Below are 14098 nucleotides of genomic sequence, written 5' to 3'. Positions count from 1 at the left end.
ACCATTTCTAATACTCTTTGTTTCTTTTTGATGATTCATGTTTCTATTAGGTATCATTTTCCTTCAGTCTGAAGGAATTCCTTGAGCATATCATGGTGTAGATCTCCTGGCAATGAATTCTCTGTTTTCTTTAAACTGAAAATGTCTTCATATCAATTTCATTCTTTAAGTATATTTATGCTGAATATAGAATACTGAATTTATCTTTTTCTATCTTTTATGGTTTCTGAGAAGTTTGCTCTTATTAAGTCATTGTTCTCTTATATGTGTATTTTTCCCTAGGCACTTTTTTTTGAAGATTTTATTTATTTGACAGAAAGAGAGAGAAAACAAGCAGGGGGAGAGGGTGAGGGAGAAGCAGGCTTCTCACTGAGCAGGGGGCCCAGTGCGGGCTCGATCCCAGGACCCTGCAATCATGACCTGAGCCGAAGGCAGAGGCTTAACCAAATGAGCCACCCAGGCATCCCTTATTCATTTATTTTATTCAAATCTGCTATTTATGTCTTGTATTTTAACTTATACTCTATTATGTTTGTGATCATTTCTTTTGCTAACTTCCTGTGGTTCCTTCCAAAGGATTCCATATAATTTATAGATTGAATGGTTGTCCTAGATTTTTAAACTTTTTTTTTTAAGATTTTATTTATTTGTTTGACAGAGAGAGAGAGAGAGAGAGAAAGTGAGAGAGGGAACACAAGCAGGGGAAGTGGGAGAGGGAGAAGCAGGCTTCCTGCTGAAGAATCCCAGGACCTGGGGATCATGACCTGAACCAAAGGCAGACGCTTAACAACTGAGCCACCCAGGCACCCCTTTAAACATTTTTTAATCTTCCTATAAGTTTTTGTCCCTTTATAGTATGGAAGAACACCTCAAGAATATCTTTCATGTCACTTATTCAAATTTCCATAGTGCTGTGTACATAATTTACCAACCACAATATAGATTTTACTTCTCCTAAACCATTTTAAATTTCCTTTTCTTTTTTCATTATTCATTTTTCTTTCATTTTCGTTTATTTTTTAAAATCTCAACTTTTTTCATACGGTGTTTTAAACTGTTATTAAGGATATCAAACAATTTTTTAAGATGTATTTTGAGTTACTACTGGTAGAAAATTTGGAGTGATTTTTTTTTTTAATGTTTAGATTTTATTTATTTATTTTAGAGAGAGAGCACAAGCCGGGGTAGGAAGAGGGATAGCAGACTCTGTGCACAGTGTGGAGCCTGACAGGGCTTGATTCCAGAACCCTGCGATCATGACCTGAGCTGAAATTCAGTCGGACACTTAACCGACTGAACCATGCAGGCGCCCCTGGAGTGATAATATTTGAATCTTCGGGATAAGGTGAATATATTTTAAGATGCATTTTTATTTGTTTCATTCTGTTTTATATACATACTAGTATGTATGTAATATATACATTTTTATATGTATGTATATGTATGAATGTACATATACATGCATATGTATATATAATGTGATGAATATCACCTACACTTAAAATGTATCAAGAGATTTGATGTAATACAGTGCATTATTTGAACAAAATAGTGGGCAAAATATTTTCTCATATATGCATCTGAGAAGTAGGTTGATGAACATAGTTCCTGGCAGAATTCCCAGTTCCTAAAAAACTATCATTTGTTTCATCTTTGTTTGACAGATATGGGATATTTTCCTTCTTTGATGAGTGATTTTCTAAATTACTGACTAGATAAATTGCATGAAAACTCCAACTCTCAAAATAAATTATTCCTTAGTCTCTATCTAATGCTTAATCAGTTCATGGGTTGTAGGGTCAATATGTTTAATGATACATGTTTTCCTGTCTCCAGTCTGTAAAACTTAGGAATCCACCTACCTTTTCGCTTGTGTCTTAGAGAACTCATTTGTAGAGAATTAAAGATTTCCTTAAAAGTCCTCAGAGACCCTGGAGAACAGAACTGTCCCAAGACTAACAAGGGAAACAAAATCTTGTGATTTCCAGGATCCTCTGGGCTATTGGCTCCATCTCTTGCAGCCGTACTGGTGAAAGTTTAACTGTAGTTAGAAAAGCAGATGAATGGGTACACTTAATGTAGATGAGACATGGCACTAACCACATACCAAGTATCCAGATCCAACATGTGTGAGTTCTAATAGGAAATGAAAAGTTTTTATTCCAACCAAAAAAAAAAAAAAGTTAAAATACCATGATATACTCTGTAATTAGAATATTGTAAATATTTATACTATCACTAGTAGTTGACTAATTTTCTGTTCTTAACAGAAATACTATCATGTATTTGTGACTTATACAGAAAAATACTACACAAAAGAGAATATCCATGTAATGCCTTTCATACACTCTTTTAAAAATTTTGAAACTATAAAACCAAAAGTTTTTTCTGTAATAAGGTTACACATGAGCAAATCCGGTCTTCTTTTTGAAAGTGTTTATTTTGTTTTTGAGAAAATTCTTAGAGCAGTTTGACTAAGAAAATGAGCAAGAGAAGAGAAATCTGGGGGACTGCATGATAACATTTTAGGATACATTTGAGATTAAATTCAGTATTTTTACAACTATATAATCTGTCCTGTGTCCTTAGAGGAAGCTGGGAACAGGGAAACCCCAAGGTAGCTTTCTGTGCATCCATTTTCTCATATGATCCACGACTTTGATTCTACATATCCATTAAAATGAAAAATAGCTATATGGCTAAGCTACCATGAATTCAATAGAAACCAGCAATCTCTCATCATTTGCCACTCATAATAATTTATTGTTATCTCTTGTTTCAAAATAACATTAGCTGATATTTTAAAAAATCTAAAATTTCAGACATTTTCTGCAAGAGAATTTCTGAAGGCATATAACAGTCAAATGCTTCATTTCCACTGTTTGAAGTGAAAACAGAGACCAATGATTATACTTACATTTTAGACACCTTGCTCTAAGGTAGCAAACATCACTTCAGTTGACTGTATTGGCCTATATTAATCACAAGAACATACCCCAGAAGTTGGGAAATGCATTTCCTATCTAGAAAGCTGCCTCCCAGCAATAACACAATGTGGAAGACTTGTAAAATTTTTAAAAAATTATATAATTTTACTATTTTCTTTGGTACAAATTTTGTGTCTACATTTATGTAGTACATACTACTATTCTAGATATTAGGGAGAGTTATATAACCACCCCCTTGTATGAATTATTTCACACAGTTAATATCAATTTGTCTTTAAACAACTTGCGTAGATATAATTAAATCACCTATGGTTCACCAACTTAAAAGTGTTTATAATTAAATGCTTTTTTTTGTATATTCATTGAGATGTGAATTATCACAAAAAATCTTGTAACAATTTGATTACCTCATTTTGGAAACTCAGTGCCCATTATCAGTCACTGCCCCTGCCACATCCCCCACCCTCCCCCAACAGCCCTAGGCAAATACTAATCCACTTTCTGCATCTCTAGATTTTCCTGTTCTGGCAATTTCACATTAATGAAATCTTACAATATGAGAGATTTTGTGACTTGCCTTTTTCATTAAGCCTGATGTTTTCAAGGTATATCCCTATTGTAACATATTATTACTCCATTATTTTTATTGCCAGATAATATTCTGTTGTGTGTATTTACTAGATTTTCTTCATGCGTTCATCAGTTGATGGACATTTGACTTGTTGCCACTTTTGGGCTACTGTGAATAAGGCTTCCATGAACATTTGTGTTCAAGTTTTTGTGTGAATGTATGTTTCTATTTCGCTTAGGTATATACCTAGGAGTGAAAAGGCTGGGTCATATGGTAACTCTATGTTTAGTAATTTGAGGAACTGCCAAATTCATTTTACATTCCTATTAACAATATATGAGGGTTCTGACCTCTCCACATCTCTGTCAACACATGCTATTCTCAAAGCTTTTAATTATAGTTATTTTGGTGTTTATGAAATAGTATTTTATTGTGGTTTTGATTTCCATTTACCTAATGACTAATGATGTTGCACATCTTCTCATGTGCTAATTGATGATTTGTATATAATCTTTGGAGATTCCTATTCAGAACTTTTGCCCATTTTAAACTGTGGTTGTTCTTTTATTATTGAGTTGTTAGAGTTCTCTATGTGTTCTGGGTACATGACTCCTATCAGATATGACTTGCAAATATTTTCTTCCACTTTGTGGGTTGTCTTTCATGTCCTTCATGTATACTTTGAAGCATGAAAGTTTTTAAATTTAATGAAGTCCAATGTATTTCTTTTTCATTTTGTCACTTACACTTCTGATGTCCTAAAAAAAAGAAACCATTGCCTCCTCAAAGTCACAAGATTTCACTGCTAGAATTTTTTTCTACAATTTTTAAAATTTTAGCTCTTACACTTGTCTATGATCTATTTTATGGTTTTATTGGTGGAGTAATGATGTAAGGGAACAGCACAAATTAACTCTTTTGGGGGTGCCTGGGTGGCTGAGTCATTAAGCGTCTGCCTTCGGCTCATGTCATGATCCCAGGGTTCTGGGATTGAGCCCCTCATCAGGCTCCAGGCTCCGTAGGAAGCCTGCTTCTCTCTCTCCCACTTACCCTGCTTGTGTTCTCCGGCTGTCTCTCTCTGTCAAATAAATAAATAAAATCTTAAAAAAAATTAACTCTTTTGCATGTGGATATAGAGCATCTCAGTGGGGGGGCGAGGAATGCTTTCCTGATTGAATTGTCTTGACACTCTTGTTGAAATACAATTTACCAGAAATGTATGAATTTATTTCTGAACTTTCAATTCTATTCAATTGATTGATATGTTTATCATTAGGCCAATACCACACTGTCATGATTACTGTAGCTTTGTGGCAAATGTTGATATTAAGAAGTGTGAGAGCCAAGATATCCATTGACAGATGAATGGATAAAGAAGAGTGGTATATACACATATATATATGTGTATATATATATATATATATATATATACACACACATATATATGTATATATATATACATATATATATGTATACACACACACACACACACACACACACACACACTGGAATATTATGCAGCCATCAAAAGGAATGAAATCTTGCCATTTGCAACAACGTGGATGGAACTGGAGGGTGTTATGCTGAGTGAAGTAAGTCAATCAGAGAAAGACCTCATATGACCTCACTGATATGAGGAATTCTCAATCTCAGGAAACAAACTGAGGGTTGCTGTCGTGGGGGTGGGTGGGAGGGATGGGGCGGCTGGGTGATAGACATGGGGAGGGTATGTGCTATGGTGAGTGCTGTGAATTATGCAAGACTGTTGAATCACAGATCTGTACCTCTGAAACAAATAATACATTATATGTTAGGAAAAAAAAAGAAGATAGCAGGAGGGGAAGAATGAAGGGGGGGAAATCGGAGGGGGAGACGAACCATGAGAGACTATGGACTCTGAGAAACAAACTGAGGGTTCTAGAGGGGAGGGGAGTGGGAGGATGGGTTAGCCTGGTGATAGGTATTAAAGAGGGCACGTTCTGCATGGAGCACTGGGTGTTATACACAAACAATGAATCATGGAACACTACATCAAAAACTAATGATGTAATGTATGGTGATTAACATAACAATAAAAAAGTGTGAGTCCTTCAACTTGATTCTTTCAAGAATGTTGTGTTTTGTTTCCAATCATCTCAAGTAATTTCTCCTGTTACTTATTTTTGACCCATTTGAGATTTATAAGGATACAGTTCAATTTCTACATATGTGTGAATTTTCCAAATTTCCTTGTTATTGATTACTAATTTAACTGTGGTCAGAATGATTTCAATCTTTTTAAATTTACTGAGCTTCATTTACATCTTCTATATCCTTGTTAATCTTTTGTCTCACTGTTCTATCCATTATTAAATGTGTGGTAATAAAGTCTCCAACTGTTATGGTTGACATTGCTATTTCTGCTTTCAATTTTGACAATCTTTTCTCATGTACATTAGTGCTCCATTAGGTACATATCTGCTTATAACTGTATGTTTTCCTGATGGATTGATACTTCTATCATTACAAAATGTCCCTCTTTATCTCTAGGTTTATTTTTTAAAATTTCAACATCTATTTTTTTCTGCTATTTGTACAGGCACTCCAGCTCTTTTAAGGTTGATGTTTGTATGGTATATCTTCTGTCCTTTTATTTTCAATCCATATGTATCTTTGAAACAGAGGTGTATCTCCTTTAGACAGCATTTAGTTGGATATTTTTAAAAAATCCAGTTTGACAGTATTTTGCTTTTGATTGGATTGTTTAACTCATTCACATTTACTGTTATTATTGATATTGTTGAATAGGTATCTCTTCTTTGTTATGTTACACATGTCACGTCTGGTTCCTCTGTTTCTCCTTTACTACCTTCTCTTATACTGAATGAATATTTTCTAGTATAACATTTAATAATTTAACTTGAATAATTTTAATATTTAAAGAGGTTTTTATCGTTTCTCTAGAGATTACATTATTAATATTAATCTATCAGAATCTATTTCAGATTTATAACTAATTAATTCCACTGGAGTATAGAAATTTTACTTGTATTTCTCTATTCCTTTCTTTCCTTTCCTGTATTGTTTTTGGTATTATTGTTACAAATATTATACCTATATATGTTACAAATTTAACAATGTGATTCTCATAATTATTATTTTCATGTTTTTTTTTTTAATGAAGGGGAGAGAAGAAAACAGAAATAGTATATGCTTATAGAGTTTGTTTTAGTACCCTCACTATTTGCCATTTCTGGTTATTTCTTCCTCTGGATTTAGATTATTAATGTCATTTCCTTACTGGAGGACAGCTTTCTCCCACCTGCCTTCTCTGCTGTTAATTTTAAACATATTAGACTTTTGTATGTTTTAGTCCCAACAATACAATTATGTACATATTATTTTATGCTATTACTTTTTAAATTAGTTAAGAGAAGAAAGAAGTGATATGTTATTCTCTACAAAGTTACCTTCTGGTACTCTTTATTTTTTCATACAGATTCAAATTACTGTCTGCTGTCACTTGCTTTCAGCCTGAAGAACTGCCTTTAGTATTTTTTGCAAAGTAGTTCTTCTTCTAACAGATTCTCTCAATTTTTTATTTATTTGGAAATGTCCTTAGTATATCTTTACTTTGGAAAGAGAGTTTTATTGGATATAAGATTCTTGGTTGATAGGGTTTTTTTCAGCACTTTGAATATTTTATCTCACTGCCTTCTGGGTTGATTGTTTCTGATGTGGAGTAAGCTGTTAGTCTCATTCAGGTTCCCTTGTGCATGATGAATCATTTTCCTTGTTGCATTCAAAGTGTTTTCTTTTTCTTTTGGTACTTGGACTATGACATGTCTGGCTGTAAATCTCTATGCATTTATCCTACTTGGAATTCACTGAGGTTCTTTAATGTGTGGATTAACAGTTTAATTAAACGAGAATTTTCAGCCATTATTTTTTAAATATATTTTTTCCTGTTCCTTTCTCCTCTCCTTCTGGAGTCTCCATTATACATATCTCTTTTTTTTTTTTTAATTTTATTTTTTAATTTCAATTTTGTTTAAAGAAAGCATTTCAGACTCAGGAACTAGCCAAAGCAAGGAGATGGAAATTAGTATGTTGTTGGGGGAGTGAGCATCGAGGAAATATCTGGCAGGAACAGATAATGGTATACATTGGCTGTGCAGCAGATCATGAGAGACTGAAATTTAGGGCTAACTGGGATCAATTCCTCAGAAGCAGGGAAAGTTCAGTCCCTGGGCCAAGGACACGGTAGCAATATCAAGCCAGTTTCAATGATCAAGTTGATCTGTGAAGAGCCCAGTGCAGTGTCCCTCAAAACGTGGGCCTAGGAATCTGCATTTCTGACATTTAAACTATCTCCCTAGTTATTTCTTAAGTCTTCTAAAGTTTGAGACCTACTCATTTGCCTAGAGTTGAGGAGGCCAGACTCAGAGTAATGCCCTGTGTACTAGGCTTCACATACTGACTTAAAAAAGAAAGGATGGTGACTCCAAAGTGTCTCTCCATTATACATATCTTTATATGCTTGATGTCCCATATAGTTCTCAGTATCTCTTCATTTATCTTCACTCTTTTTTTTCTGATTGCATAACTTCTATTGATCTGTCTTCAGATGTGCTGGTTACTTCTGCCAACTCAAATCTTCTGTTGAGTCCCTCTAGTGAAATTTTCATTTCAATTATGCACTTTTCAACTTCAGGATTTCCATTTGGTTATATTTTATAATTTCTATATATTTATTAATATTATATATTTGATGAACTATGTATCATGCCTTTCTTTAATCCTTTGAAATGGCCTCCTTTAGTTCTTTTAAATATTTATAATATCTACTTTAAACTCATTATCTGCTAAGTCCAACATTTGGGCTTCTCAAAGACTGGCTTTATTCCCTGATCTTTTTCCTGTGTATGGGTCCCTTGTTAATGTTTCTTTGGATTTCATTTTTTTTTTGTTAAAAAACTATACATTTTAGCAACTATAGATACTGATTCTCCTTTGTGATTTGTTGTTGGTTTAATATGCTTTTATATTTTTTTAGTGACAAATTCATTGAAGTTTGTTTACCCTGCAGTGTCTAGCCTCTAATGTCACTCCTCAGAGGGCATATCCTACAGTATGTGCTCAGTCTCCCAGAGTGCCTGGGTTCGTCTATTTCTATTGGTATCATACCCAGATATTAGCCTCCACTCACTCTAGTGTTTTCAGCAATGATCTTGGGCATAAATTGTCCCTTAGCATGATCTGATTAAAGTAGATTCCTTTTGCAGGGGTATAGTATTACCAATATTGAGGTTGGCTTGACACCAAGAGGTCTCTTCGTAGCTGTCTCTTTTCTTGGTTCTCTCTGTTAAACTTCTAGTCAGTCTACCATTTCACTTGTTATTATGAGTGTGAGGGAGCTACCAGTCTCCTTGTAATTGTTCAGCATCAAAAACTCCATTGTTTTTGACAACATCCTTAGGCATGAACTTCCTCACAGTCTGTTTCAAATAAAGTTAGTCTCCTTAGGAACCAAAGTGAAGCAATGTGCTCTTAAGGCTTCCTCCTTCCCTGGGAAGAAACTGCCACTGAAATTTGCTCGGGGTGAAGATAGCAGGTTCTTCTTCTAGAGTGATACCCCTACTCTAAGAACAAGACTCTGGGTAGGGATGGTAAGCTGCTGGTCCTCTTGGTTTGCTCTTCCTAGTGAAACCTCTGCCCTACAAGTAAGCATGTTTGGAAGCTTCCAAACCAGTATTCTAGGCCTACCATGCCTATGGTAGACCTTCCACTCTATGAATGAGAGCTAGGTGGGAGAAGGTTGACCAGTCCTCTTGGAACTTTCCTAGAATAGAGCTTCTGTAATAATAACCTGAGGTTGTTGTTGAGAGATACAGGTGGCCTAGACACTCCCAGGGTGAAACTATAGCCCCAGAGTATAATGCCAATCACACTGAATTGGCCAAAAGAGGAGATAAGTGTGGGTTGTGGCTCAAAAAACATAGGCTCTCAATGTTCTAATCTGAAAGAAAAAAAAAAAAACTTGCTAGATTTCTTGAATAGTTTTCCTTTTGCTGTATGCCCTTAGGAGAATTGCTGGAGAATTAAATTTTTAAAATAATAATTTCCAGCAGTTAAATGTCTGTTTCACCAGGGAGAGGTTCTAACATACTCTTTCAAGTATCATGACCCACAAGTGAAAGAAAACCCTACTCTGTTTTACTAGAGACACAGAACTCTTAACCATTCTGCTATACTCATACTTTGTGAGTTTCTCTTCCCAAATGCACCTTTGGTCAGTCCACTTCTCTCAATATCTACTGCAACCACCTCACTATTTCCACAAGCCATCATTTCTCTTTAGAACTATGGGTATAGTTTTCTATTTGGTTTCTAACACATTTTGTTTTCCTCTAGTTCCTTGAAACTGGAGACATATTTCTAAACCCAAATTTCATGTTACATTCCCTTCTTTGAGGTCACAAATGATTTCTGATTGTCCTTAAAACAATGAAAACCTAAACCAAGGATAAGACCCAGCATTATCTGCCTATAGTTAGTTTTCTAAAACTAAACTTGTGCCTTTTTGCTTCTTGTGCTTTAGCCAGTATGAGCTTATTTTTATATGGATGTTTTCTTTCTTACTATTGAGTTTTGAGAAGTCTATACAGTCTGGATGCAAGTCTTGCCCACATATATGATTTTTAACTATTTTCTTCTAGTCTGTCATATGTGTTTTTATCTTCTCTACCTCTATACGTGTCTTTACCAGGGCAATCATTTTAGTTGCAAACATTTTAATTTCAATGAAGTTCAACTTTATTTTCAAATAGATTGTGCTTTTGGTTTATCTAAGAACTCTATCTAATGCAAGGTCACACAGATTTTCTCCTATGTGTTATTCTTCAGAACAGTCATTTTCAAAAGAGGGCAAAATCTAGGGGTGCTCTTGGCATCTAGTGGGTAGAGGCCATGGATTCTGTTGAACATCCTACAATGCACAGGATAGCTCCACAGAACAAAGAATCATTCCTCCTAAAAAATCAACTGCACAGGGACTGAGAAAACCTGTTATAAATTTTATAGTTTTAGGATTTATATTTATATCTATGATCCATTTTGAACTGTATTTGTATATGATAAGGAGTATGTGATGAGGTTTATTAATTGATTTTTTGTTTGTTTATTTGTTTATGAATGTCAAGTTGTTTCAGCACCATTTGTTGAAAGACTGTCCTTTCTCCATTTTATTGACATTGCTACCTTGTCAGAAGTTAATCTACCATATTTGTGTGATTTTTTTGGAAATTTTCCTCTGTTTTATCATTTCATCTCCAATACAACACAGTCTTGATTTACTGTTGGCTTGTATTTTCTTGAAATCAGGTAGTGTTAATCCACTCCTCTACACAGGAAACATAACAGGAATATAAAGAAGTACTAGGATAAATACTTAAGGACACTTTTTAGCTGTTGGGAAGACACTGCGTTCTTTAGTGTTAGCATATGGTACAAATCAGCTCCACAGGCAGGAGATGGCCTTGAGGATTGGGCCAAAGATTGAGGTTGAAATGCACATTTATTTATCCAGCTTGATTCTCTGTTCATATGCTTTAGACAACCTTGCTGGAGTGGCTTACACTAAGATTAGAGGTTAAGAGAAGTTTTTAACATTCAGGGAACTAGGTTATTTTTTGTATACTTTGAATTTCTATCAGAAGCAAGAATGATCATAATGATATTAATACTTTGCATTGTTTGTGGCAGTGACATTTCATTTATAGAGTTCTTTCAAACATATTATCACACCCTTTTGCAACAAAAACATTTGCAAGATAGAAATTATTTTCCCTGTATTAGGATAATGAAGTTAATAGTGAATCATTTATCAAAGACATATGTAGAAATGACACTTTTAGCATTTCAGAGTTTCCATGGATTGATAAATAAATAAATAAAGCATAAGCCAATTTAGTAGGAAATGAGTTATAAGCAACATTTAGTATTACAAAATGAACATTTTCCTATGAGTCAACCAAAAGAGGAACCTGTTAAGGGATCCAAACACTATGTTGATATAAACAACAAGTGGATGAAAGTGGGTGGCATTGTATACGGGAACATAATTAGAGTTAATGAGATTAAATTAGGTGGGAATTATGGAGGAGGTCAAAGTTAACCGAGCTCTAGAGTTAGAAGCGTTTAAGCAGTATAGCCAACATGTCTGTTGAATTTTGGGAAAACATGTCTTAATATGTGAGAATATTTAGTTTATGGGACTAATTTCCAAGAGCTGCTTGAGAGACTATCCCAGAAAAATGCTGTTTCTCAAAAAAGTGTAGCCAGCAGCTAGAACAATGCATATGCACATAGTCTAGTTTAGGCAAATTTTAAAAATTGTTTTTAAATACCTACTATGTGCTGGAGATTCATTAAATTGAAAGATGGTGATATTTTGTTTTCCCATTCAATTTAGTCCCTTTAAATTTGTTAATGACAGTAAAATTTTATATTATATACAAATTATATACAAAATTAACATTTTCCTTCTCTGTGTATTTTTGTAAAATGCCATGGTGATAAATTAAAATATTTTCTTAAAATAATCTATAAATCATTTAAAAGATAGCAATAGAAATGATATGATCTTTACAAGCTGGTTCTTCAGTGTTACTCTGACAACTGAAGTTAATTTTTGAGTTTCAAAGTCATTTTGAGTTCAGCATTGATCTAATTTCATGTAAACTTCAAATTATAAAAAATCACATTTTGGTCAATTATGAAAAAAGTTCTCCAAGAATAATTTTAGAAAAATACAACATGTTTCTGTTTCATTGAAACATTAAATCATATTTTCACAAATAATCTGTGGAGAAAAACATCAACAAAAGGCAGTATGTTGTAGTAGAATGATTTTCACACAGGAATGGGTAGGGTTTATCAGAAACCTAGAGTAGCTTTTCCAAGGTATATTTGTCTCTCATGCATAGTGCTAGGTCTTGGAATAAGAATAAAGGTGAAAAAAACCCAAGTGTAGTAAAAATATTATGTTATAGATAAATGTGTATAATTTTTCTTTCCTTTACCATTTTCCATATATAGTCTCTTGCTAACAAGGGGAAACAGGACTGAGAATGTTGATTAAATGAAAAATCCTTCTTCCTGCTAGGAAGAGAATTCAGAATCTTTCTAAATGTAAGGTCAGTAGCTCTCTGTCCATATGTGAGTTATCACACACCTCTCTGCACAATAATTGTTCCAGATTAGAATGCATGACTGAACTATGTCCCATCAGGGCAGGCCATGGGGATGCTATAGGTTTGACAGATGTAGAGATGAAGGAATGTTACCATTTACTAATCTGACAAGGATTTGTGCTAAAGTGGGGATGGGATAAACAATAGTTGAAGAGCCTGGAAAATTAAGGCAAGAGATTAATAGCCAGGACACTGGAATTCTTGCTGGGAGTATATTCTGGTCCAAGGACATGATAGACAGTGAGCAGCACTGGGAACCTGGAGACCTGAGATGAAATGGGGCCTGGCCAGGTGTTAATTCTGTTGATCCTTGTTAGATCTGAACAATCATTTTATGTGAGCCCCAAGGATATAGGCTGTATTGCTACTGTCTGCACAGTCCGGGATGAGAGACAGAGTGCTGTGAGTACCGTGAGTGAGACACCACATTACTCCCTCTCTCTGATCCGTGGCTTCCTATCATCAGACTAATGTCAATAATACCTGCTGGACCTCCCTCACAGGGCAAGGGCCTGCTAGTTAGTATAGGGTTTTTATGGCAGGTTCACTGGATGAGAGGAGCAGTTATTCAAATAGCTGAAAGGACAATCCTGAGTTATATTTTCCCACAGATCATGGGACTCCCTTTACTTGTTACCTTTTAAATAGATCAACATCAAAATCTCCAGGTTTAAAAAAGAAAACCCACTCATGGAGGAGAAAGGCAACTGATGCAAATGCATGCAAATGCAAAATTCATTAAGGCCTATGGAACATAAAAACCTGGAAATGACATGAGGCATATTAATATTCTTCCCCCCAAAGGGGGGGAGAAATATCAATACTTTGTCCACAAAATTTCTCTTTGAGAACATAGTTATCAACAGAATATATCTGAGCATGAATCATGGTAGAGAGGGAAATTTATGCGTTCCGTCCTAACCCGTGTTAGAAATTATTTAACATCATATTCTATGTGGTAGGCTCTGTTTTTGTTTTGCCTGTTCACATTCCTTTGCTTTAATAATAGCCTCCCTCTTTCTCCTTGAGAAGCAGGGAGCCACCTGACGGAGGAAGCAAATGCCATTCTCTGGGCCCACGGAATTGCTGGGCCACCGTACCAGCCATAGGCCTCCTCATTTCCTGTCTGTCTAGATTAGGAACTGTAGGAGTTCATCCTACTTGAGTCAACGGGGACTCCTTTGTGGAGGTTTGGAGATCTGTCGAAAAGTTCGCCACGGTTCTGTGTTACCAAAAGCCGAATCCAAGAGTAGCCACTGTTAAGCAGAACAATAAAGAGAAAGCACCTGCGCTTGCCTCTGACAGCTGTTAGTGATTACCTCAGGCTGCTGGGCGGCGGTTCTGCT

This window comes from Zalophus californianus, chromosome 15 (genome assembly GCF_009762305.2).
Source record: "Zalophus californianus isolate mZalCal1 chromosome 15, mZalCal1.pri.v2, whole genome shotgun sequence".
NCBI classification, from domain to species: Eukaryota; Metazoa; Chordata; class Mammalia; order Carnivora; family Otariidae; genus Zalophus; species Zalophus californianus.
Note: the sequence above shows the minus strand (reverse complement) of the source record.